The 17873-nt window shown below is 42.8% G+C and overlaps 1 protein-coding gene and 1 long non-coding RNA gene across 7 annotated transcripts in view; one reads left to right on the top strand and one right to left on the bottom strand.

The window, feature by feature from the left end:
• LOC138751799 (uncharacterized protein C10orf67, mitochondrial-like) overlaps positions 1-17873 on the bottom strand; it is a 207618-nt gene that overhangs the window by 148644 nt on the left and 41101 nt on the right. The gene's annotated exons all lie outside the window — the stretch shown is intronic.
• LOC138751798 (uncharacterized) lies at positions 176-8626 on the top strand. 2 transcript variants are annotated; one of them, XR_011350193.1, is made up of 5 exons: positions 176-315; positions 1545-1607; positions 3717-3829; positions 3925-4591; positions 7138-8626. It is a non-coding gene; the product is annotated as an uncharacterized lncRNA (long non-coding RNA). The 2 variants fall into 2 exon arrangements; XR_011350192.1 differs by having other exon boundaries at positions 3925-6356.

Genomic DNA, 17873 nt, shown 5'->3' with positions numbered 1-17873 from the left:
CAAGTAAATTCACAAGAATCTTATTAAAATTACCTGTGTATTAAATTTTAGGATTAATTATATTATTCATTCACATTTCAGAACACAGGATGTTATACATTGTGGGTCCTCAAATAATGATTAAATTTAATTGATTTTTGTAATGCTCATTGGTTTGCTAATATGAGATCATCTGTTTGACTTGCAGCACGCAGCACAGGCACCATTTTGAGCATCAACAAAATTTCGAAAAAAGTCAGTAAATCATGTTTAAGATGATCTGACCAACGTATGGAGGCCAAATGTGAACCCCAGGGAGGTTTTCCCTTGAAGGAGGTGAGCAAAAGTCGATCCAGGGCAGCTGGTGGGAGGTTCCTGAGCCCTGAGGTGGGGGAGGAGGGCAGCAAAAAGGCCTTGAACTCACAGTGCTCCTACAGTGCAATTGAAGCACCAAAGAACCAGTAGGCCTGCCGGGGAGCAGTCAACCCGCTGAGAAGCAGCAATGCTGACCTACCTTGGTTGGGGGTTGGGTCAGGGCAAGCCAATCTACCGCCGTTGGGGGTGGGATCAAGCGACAGCGGCCTACCCTCGTTGAGGGTGGGGCCCTTTTGGCTGCACTGACCTAGCTTCACTGAAGTTGGTGTCCGATGTATCTGGCAGCGATATAGAAATGCTGCCACAGGAGGACGAACTCAATGAGGATACGTCTCCTCGGTTCTAGTGGAAATGAAGAGGAGGTGCCTTCACTTAGTAAGACAAAGCCCGACCGCTCTACGACCCACTCGTCAGGCGTAATTAATCCGCCTGCTTGACGGGCGAGGATGACCACCACACAAAATGCCTGAGAAAAGTCAAGGTAAGTGTCTCTGATCCATGGGCACTCGCTTGATCTGGGTCCGACACAAAAGCCTGCCAGAGTGCAGAGCCTATGACCAATGAGGAGATCTTGCTGAGACTGGACAGGTTGGGAGGCATGGTTTCAGCAATCGTGAGTAAATTACAAACGCCTTCTGAGCAGGGGGAGAGCCTGAGGGGCCAGACCTGGAAATCGAGTCCTCTAACCCCCAAGACATGACTCCCATTGGTCAGGATGAGAGAAAAGTTCCATCAATTGTAGCAAAATTGAGGGGCATTGGGAAGCCCCTCAATGAAGAAATTGCAGGGTCAATATCATATCTGGTATCTAATGTCTTTGAAAAGACGGTGCTAGAGGACTTGATTAAAAAATAAACCCTGCCCAGCCAATTGCCCTCTGCTGGATGTACCAAAAGTAAATCCCGCGATATGGGACAATTAGAACGTCCCCATGAGAGCCTAGGACATGAAGCTGCAAAGATTATAGAGCTCTCTGGTTAAAGGTATCACTGCGTTTGCCCAGACATTGTTGTCAGATGTAATGGAGACACAACAAGATGCACTGGGGTTGCTCCCCCATGCCAATTACAAACTTGATACCTTCCGGAAGGAGCTGATAAAGCCTGATCTAAATGTTTAGTATGCTCATTTATGTAAACCCGCTAATTCTGTTCACTAAATTTCTCTTTGGTGATGATCTGAGTAATCAGATGAAGGACCTGAATGAGCAGCAGAAGGCTGCGGCTGGAGTGGTTAGAGGCTTGAGAGTACAGGTAAGAGCAACTTCTATGTTTCATTGCTATCGCAGGTACGCGGGGGACTTGAAGAGAGGATATCCCTCTCAGGTGGCACCACCACGCAGGCATTTTTTAGGGCAACGCCCTCTGTGGAGACAGCAGCAGCAGAATTTTCCTGCCCAAAGCTCTTAACAGAGGTCGAGCCAGGTTGCACAGCCACGCCAGTCAAGCGCGTCGAAAAAATGAGCACCACCTATAGACAGCTGAGTGCATTTTCTAATTATGATGATAAGATTGTGGGCAGATGATTAACAATGTTCTTTAGCCAATGGTGTAATCTTACTACTGATGCTAATGTATGGCATACAGTGTCTGGGTATCAAATTGAGTTTGACCCACAGAAATTCCCTCTAATTATGAGAAAGGGCTTATACAATTATACGTGCAGCCCCTAGCTCATGGAAGCTACACATAGAGATTATGGCTTTAGAACGCTAAAACGAAATAGAACGCTGCTGCCGGGCAGAATGAGTTCATCTCAAACATGTTCACAAGGCCTAAGAGAAGCGGGGGATCGAGAGTGATCTTAGATTTATCTGACCTAAATGAGTATGTCTTATACAAAATTTTAAAATGGACATGAATCACTCTGTTATGTCATTATTATGCAAGGGCTATTTTATGGCGTCCTTCAATTTACAAGATGTTTATTATTCAGTATATATACAGCCGCTCTCTAGAAAGTATCTGGTTTATTTGGAAGGATGAATTGTGGCAATATATGGCACTACCTAATGAACTTAGTTCTGCATTCAGAATATTTACCAAATTGCTGAAACCAGTTTTTTCCCCGGCTCAGAAAGGAGGGACATATGATGATGGGTTACTTGGATGACACCATCGTGATCGGCAGGTCCATGGGCGAAACACAGAGAGCAGTGGACGCCACTACGGCGCTGCTGCAGGAACTGGGATTTATTATACACCCAGAAAAATCAGTCCTCAGCCCAACCAGAGAAATTAAATTCCTCAGGTTCCTCTTAAATATGGAATCTATGAAAATAACCCAGCCAGAAGATAAAAAAGGTGGAAATTCTACAGGCTTGTCGTGCTTTGATTGCAGAATCACATCCCTCTATATGGAAAGTAGCAAAAGTAATTGAGAAATTGGTGGCTGCTTTCCTAGCCGTTCAGTACGGTCCACTAAAATATAGATTCCTGGAAAGAGATAAAGGCCACCAGGGGTAATTTTGATAGACCTATGAACTTATCACAAGAGGCTAGAGCAGAACTTGCATGGTGGATGACAAATGTATTGGAGGCTTATGCCATGATAGAGTTTAGAAAGTTTGATATGGAAATCCAATCAGATGCTAGTGGTGAAGGATGGGGTGCCACAGACTTAACTACCTCTGCAGAAGGCAGATGGACTATTCAAGAGATTCGACTGGCATCAGCATCTGGCATTAACTTTCTAAAAATGTTGGCAGCTCAGATGGCACTGAACCCATTCAGTGCAGAGAAAAGGGGTATACACGTGTTGATGAGGTTAGACAACAAGTCAGCAGTAGCATATCTGAATAAAATGGGAGGTTTGAAGTCCATCATGTAACTGGCTCACAATATAGATGTGGAGGTGGTGTATCGAAAGGACTATCCAGATTACAGCTGCGTACTTGCCAGGGCATCTGAACTATCAGGTGGTTTTGATGTCTAAAAAGTTCAATGATCGAACAGAATGGATGTTGGGGGGAAAAAGAGTTTTAATCGGATAGTACAAAATTTTGGGTTGCCAGAGATCGATCTGTTTGCATCTCATTTAAATGCCCAAGTACCAAGGTATGTATCCTGGTTGCCAGACCCCCAGGCAGAAGCCATAGATGCCTTTACGATTTATTGGGCAGAACTGTATTTCTATGCTTTTCTCACCTTCTCATTAGTAGCTAAATGCCTGCATAAAGTTCAGGAGGACGGGGCCATTGGTCTCCTGGTGGTGTTAAATTGCACTTCCCAGTCCTGGTTCCCAATGCTGAATTGGATGCTGCTAGAATGGCCTTTATTGTTGAGAAGGAACAAATAACTGCTAGTTCAACCAGTATCTCTCCTTCCTCATCCTCTCACTCACCTCGATCTCTTATGTTGCAGGATTGATGTGAAACATTTGGCGTAAAAGGATTGTAGCTGAAAATGGTGGACATTATTTGTGCTTCATGGAGAAAGTCAATTCAGAAACAATAAACCACTTATGTTAACAAATGGTAACTGTTTTGTTTTAATGAGAGTTTAAATGTTCATTATGTTTCAGTTTCAGATCTTTTGCATTTCCTTACTGATTTGTTTTATGTTCACATAGCCAGTTATAATACTATCAATATGGCCAAGAGTGGTTTGGCAGCTTTCCTGACTCTACGAGACACCAAACACTCTGTGTGGAATCATCCCCTGATTTCAAGATTCATAAGGGGAGTATTTCACTTACGTCTGCCTATGCCACGTTATCATGCTATCTTGGATGTTAAAGTTGTGTTGGATTTATTGTGACATTTGTAGCCAGCGTACACTTTGGACACATGATAAAACTCGGAAATTGCTCATGCTTGTGGCCTTGACTTCTACCCGAAGAATATAGCCTTTAACTTGTTTACACTCAGACTATATCATTTGGGAAAATGATTTTGTTGAATTTCATGTTCGTGACTTTTTGAAACATAATAAACCAGGTGGTGAGGGAACAAAGTTTAAATTGTACGCTTATCAAGAGGATGAAAGATTATGTGTGGTGCTGTATCTGAGACAATATATTGAACGTACTTGCAACATGAGGGGAAGAGAGATTCTTGTTTTTATGTTACAGGAAACTGCATCAGCAGACATCCTCTCAGACCCTGGCCAGATGACTAAAGAGGACCATGAGGTTGGCCAGAGTGAATACCACTCATTTTGGGGTTCACTCAACAAGAGTGGCAGCTACATCTACTGCTAGTAGAGCGGAAGTCCCCATTTGGGATATCATCCATCAGGTGGGATGGTCAAATGAAAGAACATTTAACAGGTTTTACAATAAACGTCTGAGGATGGAGGGGACATTTTTTTTAACAGGCTGCCGAATGAATTGTGCCACATACTGGAGGTCTATTGATCTACCCTATGGTCTTTCGGACCATGTGAAATAAAAAGACCACTGAGCTTTGAAATCTCACATTAGCAAACCAACGAGCATTATAGGAACATAGGAAGTAGGAACAGGAGTAGGCCAAAAATGGCCCATCGAACCTGCTCCGCCATTCAATACGATCATGGCTGATCTAATTTATGACCTAACTCCACCTACCTGCCTTCTCCCCATATCCCCTAATTCCTCTATCATGTAAAAATTTATCTACTGAATTTTAAATATGTTTAATGAGGCAGCCTCAACCACTTCCTAGTTAGAGAATTCCAAACATTCACTACTCTCTGGGAAAAACTATTTTTCCTCATCTCGGTCCTAAATCTACACCCCCAAATCTTGAGACTGTGTCCTCTCGATTTAGTTTCCCCAGCCAGCTCAAAAAAACCTTCCTACATCTATCCTATCCATACCCTTCATAATCCTATATGTTTCTATAAGATCTCCTCTCATTCTTCTGAACTCGACCGAATACAATCCTAGATGATTTAATCTTTCATCATAAGTCAACCCCTTCATCCCAGGGATCAACCTAGTAAACCTCCTCTGGACCGTCTCCAAAGCCAGTATATCCTTCCTCAAATGTGGAGACCAGAACTGGACACAGTACTCCAGTACCTTATACAGTTGCAACATTACCTCCCTACTCCTGAATTCAATTCCTCTAGCGATGAAGGCCAACATTCCATTTGCTTTCTTAATAACCTGCTGCACCTGCAACCTAACTTTTTGCGATTCATGCACAAGCACTCCCAAGTCCCTCTGCACAACAGCATGCTCTAGTTTTTCACCCTTTAAATAACATTCAACTTTTTTGTTTTTCTTGCCAAAGTGGATAACCTCACACTTACTAACATTGTACTCCATCTGCCAGACCTTTGTCCACTCATCCAGCTTAACTATATCCCTCTGCAGACTCTCCACATCCTCATTACAATTTGCTCTTCCACTCAATTTGGTGTCATCCACAAACTTGGCTACACCACATTTTGTCCCCTCCTCCAAGTCATCAATGTAAATGATGAACAGTTGTGGGCCTAACACTAACCCCTGCGGCACCCCACTTACCACTCTCTGCCAACCTGAAAAACTCCCATTTATCCCAACTCTCTGCCTCCTGTCAGACAACCAATTTTCGATCCAGGCTAATATACTTCCCCGGACTCCACTTTCCCGTAACTTACTGATAAGTCTCTTGTGTGGCACCTTATCAAACGCTTTCTGGAAATCCAAATATACAACATCAACCTGTTCCCCTCTATCCACCGCACCCATTATATCCTCAAAGAATCCTAACAAGTTTGTCAAACAAGATCTTCCCTTTCTAAAACCATGCTGCGTCTGCCTGATTGAACCCTTACGTTCCAAAAGTTTCACTATTTCATCTTTAATGACGGCTTCAAGCATTTTTCCAACTACAGACGTCAAGCTAATTGGCCGATAATTTCCAGTCTTCTGCCTACATCCCTTCTTAAAAAGTGGTGTGACATTTGCTGTCTTCCAGTCTGCTGGGACCTGCCCAGAATCCAAGGAATTTTGGTATATGACCACCAATGCATCAACTATAACTTCTGCCATTTCCTTCAGAACCCTTGGATGCATATTATCAGGACCAGGTGATTTGTCTGGCTTTAGTCCCATTAGTTTCTCTATCATTACTTCCTTTGTAACAACTATTTTATCAAGGCCCTCCCCAACATTCGCATCCTTAACTCCGCACTTGGGCATGCTGGACGTGTCTTCCACCGTGAAGACTGACACAAAATATTTGTTTAATGCCTCGGCCATTTCCTCATTTTTTGCTACCAGTTTTCCTTTCTCATCCTCCAAGGGCCCTATGTTAACTTTGGCCACCATCTTCTGTTTTATATATTTATAAAATTTTTTGCTTTCTGTTTTTATATTTTGTGCCAATTTACTTTCATAATCCTTTTTCCCATTTCTTATTAGCCGCTTTGTTACCCCTTGTTGTCTCTTAAAGTTTTCACAATCTTCCAGTTTCCCACTGCTCTTTGCAGCTTTGTACACCTGCGCCTTCAATTTTATACTCTCCTTATTCCCTTTGTTAACCATGGTTGATTTTTCCCTCCCTTGCTGCCCTTTTTCCTGACCGGAATATATTTTTGTTGAGCATTACAAAATATTTCTTTGAAAATCTTCCACTGTTCTTCAACTGTTTCATCAATTAGCCTGTGCTCCCAGTCCACTTTCCCCAATTATGAAAATTAATGGAGCGTTAAATGAGAACTTAACGGTTCGAAGTTGGATGATTATTATTTGAGTAATGGGAGTGGTGAGATAATATGCCCTCCTCGCCCTCCCGTAACTACTTTGAATGTTGTTAAGGTAGTTTCTAGTGTTGCATGTATGCCTCACAATAGAATGTTCTTTTGACAGAATTAGACCAGTCTTTTTTGAGATTCAAAGATTGGCTGCAGATTGGGATCTCGTATTATCTCACCACTCCCATTACTCAAATAATAATCATCCAGCTTTGAACTGGTAAGTTCTAGTTTAATGCTCCATTAGATTGCATTAATGTGCATTAATCAATAATGTGTAAATATAGAAGAACCACATGAGACGGCAGAAAGATTGTTGATTTGACCCCTGCATTTGATGTAAGTGCAGCTGGAGCTCGAGCATGATCCACGTGGGCAGAATTGGATTTGGAACTGTGGACCGGCTGAGGTTCTTATGGATATCTTCACTATCTCACTCCAGGAGTATCCCTGGTTTCAAGGCAGCCGCCATTTTCCTGGTGCGAGAGAGAGAGTGACAGTAGTTGGACCTCAATGATCATGACGTGCTTTGAGTGACTGGTAACTGAGTGCAGCAGAATGCACCTACCAGCGACAATGGACCCATTCCAGTTTGCCTTTCAGCCAAATCAATGCACAGACGAGGCAATAGCCTTGACCCTCCCACTCCATCCTAATCGACCTGGAGAACTGTGCCTCAAATGCCAGGCTTTTGTCCATTGACTTCAGCTTGGCATTCAACATAATCAGAGGCTGCTGGATAAACTCTCCTCCCTGGGACTCAGTACTTCTCCTGGCAACTGGATCCCGGACTTCTTAGAGAAAGACCAAATCTGTCTGGGTTGGCACCAAAACCTCAAGCCCCATCACACTGAGCACTGGCGCACCTCAGGGCTCTGTGCACAGTCTGCTATGATTCGCACTGCCAACTCCTGACTGTAATGCCAGGTTCAGCTTGAAAAGAATCATGTGGATGACACAACAGTAGTTGACCTCTTGCCAACAATGATGAGAGGATGAAAGGCTTGTACAGTTGGTGCAAGAGTAACAACCAGTCTCATCATGGAGAAGACAAAAGAGATGATTGTGAACCTCAGAAGGATGAAAAACCACTCCCACAACGTATCAATGCTCCATCGTAAAGAGAGTGGGGACCACAAAGTTCCTTGGAGTCCATTTAAAGGATGACTTATGCTGGATCCACAACATCTCCTCATTAGTCAGGAAGGCATAGCCTCTGAAGGAGGATTGAGGAGAGCAAGGCTACCGGCCACAATCCTAATTCCATAGTAGCAAAGCATCAGATCGGAGGTCAGTACGGAGGCTGATAAAAACTGCTGAGAATATTACTGGGTTCTCCCTATCAATGACATCCACAGGAAGAGTGCTTAAAGAGGGCCCAATCATTAATGGCCCTTACTATCGAGTGCACAGTATCTTTGAGACACTATCTTCAAGGAAGAGGTACAGGAGCTTCTTCCTGCAGGTGGTGGAACTGTTGAACAATTCTAGAAACACACAAATTTATATGTGTGTGTATGTGTATATAGGATCACTATGTATACATGTTGTTTTTGTGTAGGGTGTACTGTGTGTGTTTGTACTATGGTCCAGAGGTATGCCATTTTGCTGAGTTGCATACTTATATAAAATCAGATGACCATATAACCATATAACAGTTTATGGCATGGAAACAGGCCATCTCAGCCCTACAAGTCAACGCCGGTTCACTCAAACAACTCCGCTAGATCCCTCCGCCTATTCTCCGCCCATAACCCTCCAACATCCTCTTATCCATGTATATATCCAGCCTCCTCTTAAATGAAAGAATTGACTCTGCCTCAACTATTTCCTCCAGAAGATTATTCCATTCGGCCACCACTCTGAATGAAAAAGCAGACTCTAATGCTTCTCCTAAAATTTTGCCCCTTTACCCTCAACTTGTTTCAACCTCCCCTGCTCTCAGGGCGAAGAGTCTACTTGCATTTAGTCTATCTATTCCCTTCATAATTTTAAACACCCCTCTGAATCATCTATATTCCAATGAATCTACGTTCCTAACTTCTTCAATCTTTTTCTGTACTCTAGGTATTTTAAGCCAGGCAACATCCTTGTAAATCTTCTCTGCACCCTCTCCACCTTATCTATATCCTTCCTATAATTTGGAGACCAGAACTAACACAATACTCTAAACCTGGCCTCACCAACACCTTAAACAGTCGCAGCATCACTTCCCAGCTCCTACACACTATGCCATGATTTATGAAGGCGAACATACCAAATGCCTTCTGAACCACCCAATCAACATGGGAATCCACCTTCAAGGAACGATGCACCATAACTCCAAGATCTCTTTGTTCTTGTGCATTCCCCAATGTCCTCCCCTTTACTACATATGTTCTATTTTGATTATTTTTTTCCAAAATGAAGCACCTCACACTTCTCAACATTAAATTCCATCTGCCATCTTTCAGCCCAATTTTTCAAACAAATCAAATCCCTCTATAATCCCTGAAAACCTTCCTTGCTACCCACCACTCCCCCCATTTTCATATCGTCTGCATATTTACTTACCCAGTTAACCACCCCATCATCTAATTCGTTAATATAAATTATGAACAACAGGGGACCTAGCACTGATCCTTGAGGCACACCGCTCATCATAGGCTTTCATCCTGACAGACAGTTGTCCACCATGACCCTCTGCTGTCTCTCCTCCAGCCACCTCTGAACCCATCTTACTATTTCTCTATTAATCCCTAGTGATTGAACCTTCCTTACTAACCTTTCATGGGGAACCTTATGAAAAGCTTTGCTAAAATCCAGATAGACTACATCAACTGCCCTACCTTCATCCACCTTTCTTGTCACTTCTTCAAAAAACTCAACAAGGTTCGTCAAACATGACTTCCCCTTCACAAACCCATGCTGGGTGCTCCTGATCAATCCCTGCTTATCTAGATATTTATATACACCATCTCTAAGAATACCTTCCATAACTTTCACTACCACCGAAGTCAAGCTTACAGGCCTATAATTACTTGGCCGACACCTCGTGCCTTTTTTAAACAACGGAACTACATTAGCAACCCTCCAATCCCGGGGGACCACACCCTCCTCCAGTGATCATTGAAAAATCACTGACAGTGCATCCGTTATTTGCTCCCTGAACTCCCTTAATGTCCTGGGGAAGGTCCCATCAGGACCAGGACACTTATCCACTTTTACTGACCCTAGCAGCTCCAAAACCATCTCTTTGCTAATCCCTATCTTTTCCATAACTAAACCATTTGCCTCACTTATCTCACATAGTCCAATTACCTTTTCCTTCATGAACACAGATGAGAAAAAATTGTTTAATATCTCTCCCATCTGATACGGTTCCTCGCACAGTTCACCGCTCCCATTTTCCAGCAGTCCTATTCTATCCTTAACCATCCTTTTAATATTCACATATCTGTGAAAACCCTTAGGATTCACTTTTACCTTATCAGCTGTTGACACCTCATACCTTCTTTTTGCCTTTCTAATTTCCTTCTTAAGGTTTTTTTCTGCAATCTACAAAAACCTCACAAAGATAAGCGTATACAGAGCCGTTGTCATACCCACACTCCTGTTCGGCTCCGAATCATGGGTCCTCTACCGGCACCACCTACGGCTCCTAGAACGCTTCCACCAGCGTTGTCTCCGCTCCATCCTCAACATCCATTGGAGCGCTCACACCCCTAACGTCGAGGTACTCGAGATGGCAGAGGTCGACAGCATCGAGTCCACGCTGCTGAAGATCCAGCTGCGCTGGATGGGTCACGTCTCCAGAATGGAGGACCATCGCCTTCCCAAGATCGTATTATATGGCGAGCTCTCCACTGGCCACCGTGACAGAGGTGCACCAAAGAAAAGGTACAAGGACTGCCTAAAGAAATCTCTTGGTGCCTGCCACATTGACCACCGCCAGTGGGCTGATAACGCCTCAAACCGTGCATCTTGGCGCCTCACAGTTTGGCGGGCAGCAGCCTCCTTTGAAGAAGACCGCAGAGCCCACCTCACTGACAAAAGGCAAAGGAGGAAAAACCCAACACCCAACCCCAACCAACCAATTTTCCCTTGCAACCGCTGCAATCGTGTCTGCCTGTCCCGCATCGGACTGATCAGCCACAAACGAGCCTGCAGCTGACGTGGACTTTTTACCCCCTCCATAAATCTTCGTCCGCGAAGCCAAGCCAAAGAAAAAAAAAAGAAGAAACATAATAATCATACATCTTATCCATTTTTTGCTTCTTAAATTTAGTAAATGCCCCCCTCTTATCCCGAACCAACTTCCTAATTTTTCCAGAAAACCACGATTCCCTTAAGCTTTTGGCCTTGCCTTTCGATCTGACTGGCACGTAAAGATCCTGTACTCTCAATATCTCTTCTTTAAATATCCTCCAAATCTCCTCTACATCTTTTCCAGAAAAAAAGATCCGCCCATATAATTTTCTGCAAATCCCTTCTCATCTCTTCAAATCTGGCCTCCCCCCACCCCTCCCCCAACCATTCCCCCACCCAACTAGAAGACTTTTAACCTCGGATCTGACCTATCCCATTCCATATTTAAGTTGAAGCTAATGCACCCATGATCACTGGATCCAAAGTTCTCACCAACGCACACTTCCGTCACCTGCCCTATTCCATTCCCTAACAATAGATCTAACACTGCCTCTCCTCTAGTCGGCACCTCAACATACTGCTGTAAAAAGCAATCCTGAACACATTGTACAAAGTCTAAGCCATCCTGGCCTCTCACTGATTGTGTTTCCCAATCAATGTTAGGAAAATTGAAATCCCCAACTACCACAACCCTATTTCTACTACACATCTTAGCTATTTCCCTGCATATTTGCTCTTCCAGTTCCCTATCCTCTTTTGGTGGCCTATAATATATCCCTATATTTGTACATAGGAACATAGGAAGTAGGAACAGGAGTAGGCCAAAAATGGCCCATCGAGCCTGCTCCGCCATTCAATACGATCATGGCTGATCTAATTTATGACCTAACTCCACCTACCTGCCTTCTCCCCATATCCCCTAATTCCTCTATCATGTAAAAAAATTATCTAACCGAATTTTAAATATGTTTAATGAGGCAGCCTCAATCACTTCTCTGGTTAGAGAATTACAAACATTCACTACTCTCTGGGGAAAAACTATTTTTCCTCATCTCTGTCCTAAATCTACTCCCCCGAATCTTGAGACTGTGTCCTCTCAATTTAGTTTCCCTGGCCAGCTCAAAAAACCTTCCTACATCTATCCTATCCATACCCTTCATAATCCTATATGTTTCTATAAGATCTCCTCTCATTCTTCTGAACTCGACCGAATACAATCCTAGATGATTTAATCTTTCATCATAAGTCAACCCCTTCATCCCAGGGATCAACCTAGTAAACCTCCTCTGGACCGTCTCCAAAGGCAGTATATCCTTCCTCAAATATGGAGACCAGAACTGGACACAGTACTCCAGGTGCGGTCTCACCAGTACCTTATACAGTTGCAACATTACCTCCCTACTCCTGAATTTAATTCCTCTAGCGATGAAGGCCAACATTCCATTTGCCTTCTTAATAACCTGCTGCACCTACAACCTAACTTTTTGCGATTCATGCACAAGCACTCCCAAGTCCCTCTGCACAACGGCATGCTCTAGTTTTTCACCCTTTAAATAATATTCAACTTTTTTGTTTTTCTTGCCAAAGTGGATAACCTCACACTTACTAACATTGTACTCCATCTGCCAGACCTTTGTCCACTCATCCAGCTTAACTATATCCCTCTGCAGACTCTCCACATCCTCATTACAATTTGCTCTTCCACTCAATTTGGTGTCATCCGCAAACTTGGCTACACCACATTTTGTCCCCTCCTCCAAGTCATCAATGTAAATGATGAACAGTTGTGGGCCTAACACTGACCCCTGCGGCACCCCACTTACCACACTCTGCCAACCTGAAAAACTCCCATTTATCCCGACTCTCTGCCTCCTGTCAGACAACCAATTTTCGATCCAGGCCAATATACTTCCCCGGACTCCACTTTCCTGTAACTTACCTTTCTTATTTTTTAGTTCAACCCACAGAGCCTCGTGCGATTAGTCCTCCAGTCTATCTTGCCGCAGCAATATCTTCCCTGACAAGCAACGCCACACCTCCCCCTCGAACCACGCCAGTTCTGTCACATCCAAAGCAGCGAAATCCTGGAATATTTAGCTGCCAGTCACAACCTTCCTTCAACCACGTCTCACTAATTGCTATCACATCATAACACCATGTGTCAATCCACACCATTAGTTCATCCACCTTGTTTACCACACTCCTTGCATTGAAATAAATGCATCTCAGAGATCTTCCACATTTAACTTTCTGCCTCTCACCCTTTCTACAATTGATACTTTGGCCACTATTTATTACCTGCTGCTGTTTCTGGGGGAGATGGGACCAATACTGTAAGGCTGGGTAAGACTGTGTGAAAAAGCCTTTTTATCTTTGGCTAAAGACTCTGTTCTTGTTATCCTCCCTGACATGAACCCTTGACCCCAACCGTACTAGTTTAAAGCCCTAGGAAACGCCCCTGCCAGGAGACTGGTACCTCTGGGATTTGGATGTAACCCAGCCTTACTGTATTGGTCCCATCTCCCCCAGAAACGGTCCCAGTGACAATAAACTTGAATGTGATTATTCTGAGCCTTTGGTCAATTTAAGAAAAAGGTTATGTGAATGCCTCAGACATGGTATAAATTCTATGATCTACTTGGCAGCAGTGATCAGTGGCCTTTTATATACTTCTGAGACCTAAACTATGAATGGCAGGGTACTGAAAATCTGCACCAACCAACTAGCTGGAGTGTTCACAGACATTTTCAACCTTTCATTGTAACAGTTAGAGATTCCCACCAGCTTCAAAAGGGCATAATCATCCCAGTGCCCAAAAGAGAAGCATGGGCTGCCTCAACAACTATTGTCCAGTAGCACTAACTTCTACTGCGATGAAATGCTTTGAGAGGCTGGTCATGGCCAAAATTAACATGTACCTAAGTAAAGATCTGGACCCACTGCAATTTGCCTATTGTCACAATTGCTCCACAGCAGATACAATATCACTGGCTCTCCACTCAGCTTTGGATCACCTTGAAAACAGCAATTCATACATACAGCTGCTTTTCATTGAATACAGCTCAGCCTTCAATACCATTATTCCCTGAGTGCTGGTCAAGAATCTATGAACTTTAGGCCTCTGTACCCCACTCTGCAATTGGATCCATGACTTTCTCAATGGAAGTCAGTACAAATTAGAAGCAACATCTTCCCTTCACTGATCATCAACACAGTTGTTCTACTCGTTATACCCCCATGACTGAGTGGCCAGGCATAATTCCAGTGCCATCTACAAGTTTGCCGACGACTCCACAGATGTCAGCAGAATCACATATGGTAATGAGGAAGCATACAGGAGGGGAATAGATCAGCTCATTGAATGGTGCAACAACAACAACCTTGCGCTCAATGTCAGACAAATCAAGGATTGTGGACTTCAGGAGGAAGACAGGAGAACATGACCCAGTCCTCATCAAGGGCTCAGTAGTGGAGAGGGTCAATAACTTCAAATTCCTGGATGTCAACATCTCTGAGGATCTGTCCTGGAGCCTCCACCTTGATGCAATTACAAAGAAAGTTCACAAGCAGCTATACTTTGTGAGGTGTCTGAGGAGGTTCAAGATGTCACCAAAAACTCTCATAAACTTCTACAGGTGAACCGTGGAGAGCATTCTGGCTGGATTCCTGGTAAGAAGATGCCAACTCTCAGGACAAGAATAAACTCCAGAGGGTTATTAGCTCAGCCTGCGACATCACAGGCACCAGACTTCACTCTATCGAGGATACCTACATGAGATAGTGTCTTTAAAAAAAGCATCCTCTATCCTCAAAGACCCCCACCACCCAGGCCATGCCATCTTCACTCTGCTACCATAGGGTAAAAGGTATAAGAGCCTAAAGATGAGCACTCAACAGCACAAGGACACCTTCTTCCCCGGTGCCATCAGATTCCTGAATGATCAATGAACCAAAGACACTTTTTGAGGAGTATTATAGTAATTATTATTTTATTTTTTTATAGTAATGTCGCAAGATGCTTATAATATGTATGTTTGCACTATGATGCTACCGTAAAACACTGGATTTCATGACTTGTTCACCAGGTTGATCCCGGAGATGAGGGGGTTGACCTACGAGGAGAGACTAAATCATCTGGGATTAAACTCACTCAAATTCCTAAGAATGAGAGATCTTAGAAATATACAAAATTATAAAAGGGATAGATAAGATAGAGGCAGGAAAATTGTTTTCACTGGTAGGTGAGACCAAAACTAGGGGACAAAGCCTCAAGATTCAGGGGAGTAGATTTAAGATGGAGATAAGGAAAACTGTTTTTCCCAGAGAGAAGTGAATTTGTGGAATTCTCAATCCATGGAAGCAGTTGAGGCTACTTCAGTTAGAGATTTACATAAAAAAGGAATTAAGGGATATGGGGAAAAGGGAGGTAGGTGGAGTTCAGTCAATAATCAGATCAGCCATGATCTTATTTAATGGCAGAGCAGGCTCATTGGGCTGAGTAGCCTACTCCTGCTCCTATTTCTGATGGCAATAAATCCTGATTCTGAATTCTTGTGCCTTGTGACCAACACTAAGCACTGGAAAGAGAATGTGTGGTCCTTGCAAAATCATCCTCATTCACCAGAGGATAAGAAAATCAACATTGTCCTCTTTCAGGCAATAACCCTAGCACTGAAACCATCAGTGAAAAAAGATTCAAGGATGTACTCAAAATTTACCAACACATGAAACATTCCTACTGGGTTCTGGGAATCTCTGTTCAAATTTGAAAAGGTAAATTCTGGATGTTATTAGCATATCAAATCTATTCATCCTGATTACATAGATCCTCGATATATGTGATTAAGGAAACACAGCACCAGAAAAGCTGCACAATTCATTTCAGTTACCTCAAAACCTTGATCTTGAGGGTTGAAGTAAGAAAGAGAAGATGAGACAAGAGATAGTAACTTGAATTAAACTTTTTAGAGAGAATCTGCCAAATGGAATCTGCACCAAAAAAGGTGAAGTTTCTATGATTCTTCCTGTTCTTCTTTTCTCTTCCAGAGATTCATCTCTATATTTTTCAAACATGAGACTGCAGCAGGCAACAATGAAAATGGATATTCATTCTGGAGTGCACTGATAGATATTTCTATTGTTGTCTAGGCCATCCATTCTCAACGCAGTCCATACAGCCCTCTTAGGGGTCATAGCGCTTTTAATGCGGGTCACAGACTGAAATCCTTAATAAGGGTGGCCCCCCAAGGTGTGTAGGGGGGAGGCATGGAAATTGAAGTGATTATATTTTTTGGGGGGAAAGGAAAGGAGAGCCCATGGAATTACAGGAAATTTTCTTGCATGGGCAGAGTATTAACTAAACAGCAGGAAACAGTGGGAATAAGAGGATCCTCTTTGGCTTACCAGTCATGTTTCACCACTTTTATGTTTTATGTTAAAGATTTAGATTGCAAAATAAATGGCTTTGTGGATAAGTTGGCAGATAGGTGGAGGGGCGACTAATTATGAGGAAACAGAGCACCCCATTTAAAACAGAGATGTTGTGAAATTCCTTTAGCAAGAGGATAGTGTATCTGTGAAACTTGCTACCACAGGCATCTGTGGAGGCCAAGTCAGTTGGGTGTATTTAAGGCAGAATTTGATAGGTTACTGAATTGTCAAGGTCTCAAGTTGGGCTGAATGGGACAATGGGTCAGCTCATGAAGAGTGGACTTGATGGCCCATTGGCTAATTTTTTTCCATATGGACATATAGAAATATAGCATGGTAACAGGCCTTTCTGGCCCTTAAACCCGTGCAGTCCAAATAGCCACTCAGCCAGCGAATTAAACTCTTATGGCTTATGCCAGATTCTGGAATGGAAACAAGTTGAAGGAAAAGATGTTGTTTGCCAGAAAAATTAAAACAGATAGTAAAGGACAGACTATTTTCAAAGAAGTTAAGAATTACTTATACAAGAACAGTATTCCATTCTATAACATAGTTGTCTGTGCAACTGCTACAATGGTTGGATGATATACAAGGCTTATCACATGCCTTCACTCTTTACTGTTTATTGCATCATTCATACAGAGCACTTAGTGGCTAAAATCTTAAAAGGATGTTGAAAAACTTTGCTTCAATTTTCATAAAGACTAAATGTTATAACATGACTGTCTATTCCAGCAGCTGTGTGAAGAAAACAACAAACATTTCTAGACTGCTGGTGCATAGCGAGGTGAGGTCACTGTCCAAAGGAAATTGTCTTCATTGTTTTGTTGCACTCTGGAATATGATTGGTTCCTTTCTTTTTCATATTGAGCATAGAGAAAAACTCTGATGCAAAGGTGGACACATTTTATCTGGCAGATATCTTTGACGAACTCAACTTATTGAACAAAACCTTATAAGGTAAACACAATAACCTCAACAATATTAAATAAGTTATTGTTTCTTTCCTTAAAATGCTCAAAGTCTATTGGAGCAACATCAGATGTTGGGGGAAAAAATTGCTACACTGCCAGAGCTGCTGTAGGGCAAGAAGGGCTCCCAAAGTGCTTTGGTCGCTTAAGACATCCTGATCATATTTTTTGGATTGGATTACTGATGAATAGAACAGCTACAGAGGCTGTGGTACCGACAGAGATGAATCCATGGACACTTCCCTTACGGCAGGTAAAAGTTAAAGTATATAATGTATGTTACATTTTTAATGTATTATTACATGATAATAAAAGGAACCTT

The sequence above is a fragment of the Narcine bancroftii genome, chromosome 1 (assembly GCF_036971445.1).
Source record: "Narcine bancroftii isolate sNarBan1 chromosome 1, sNarBan1.hap1, whole genome shotgun sequence".
Lineage (NCBI taxonomy): Eukaryota > Metazoa > Chordata > Chondrichthyes > Torpediniformes > Narcinidae > Narcine > Narcine bancroftii.
Note: the sequence above shows the minus strand (reverse complement) of the source record. Positions and strands in the feature narration are given on the sequence as shown.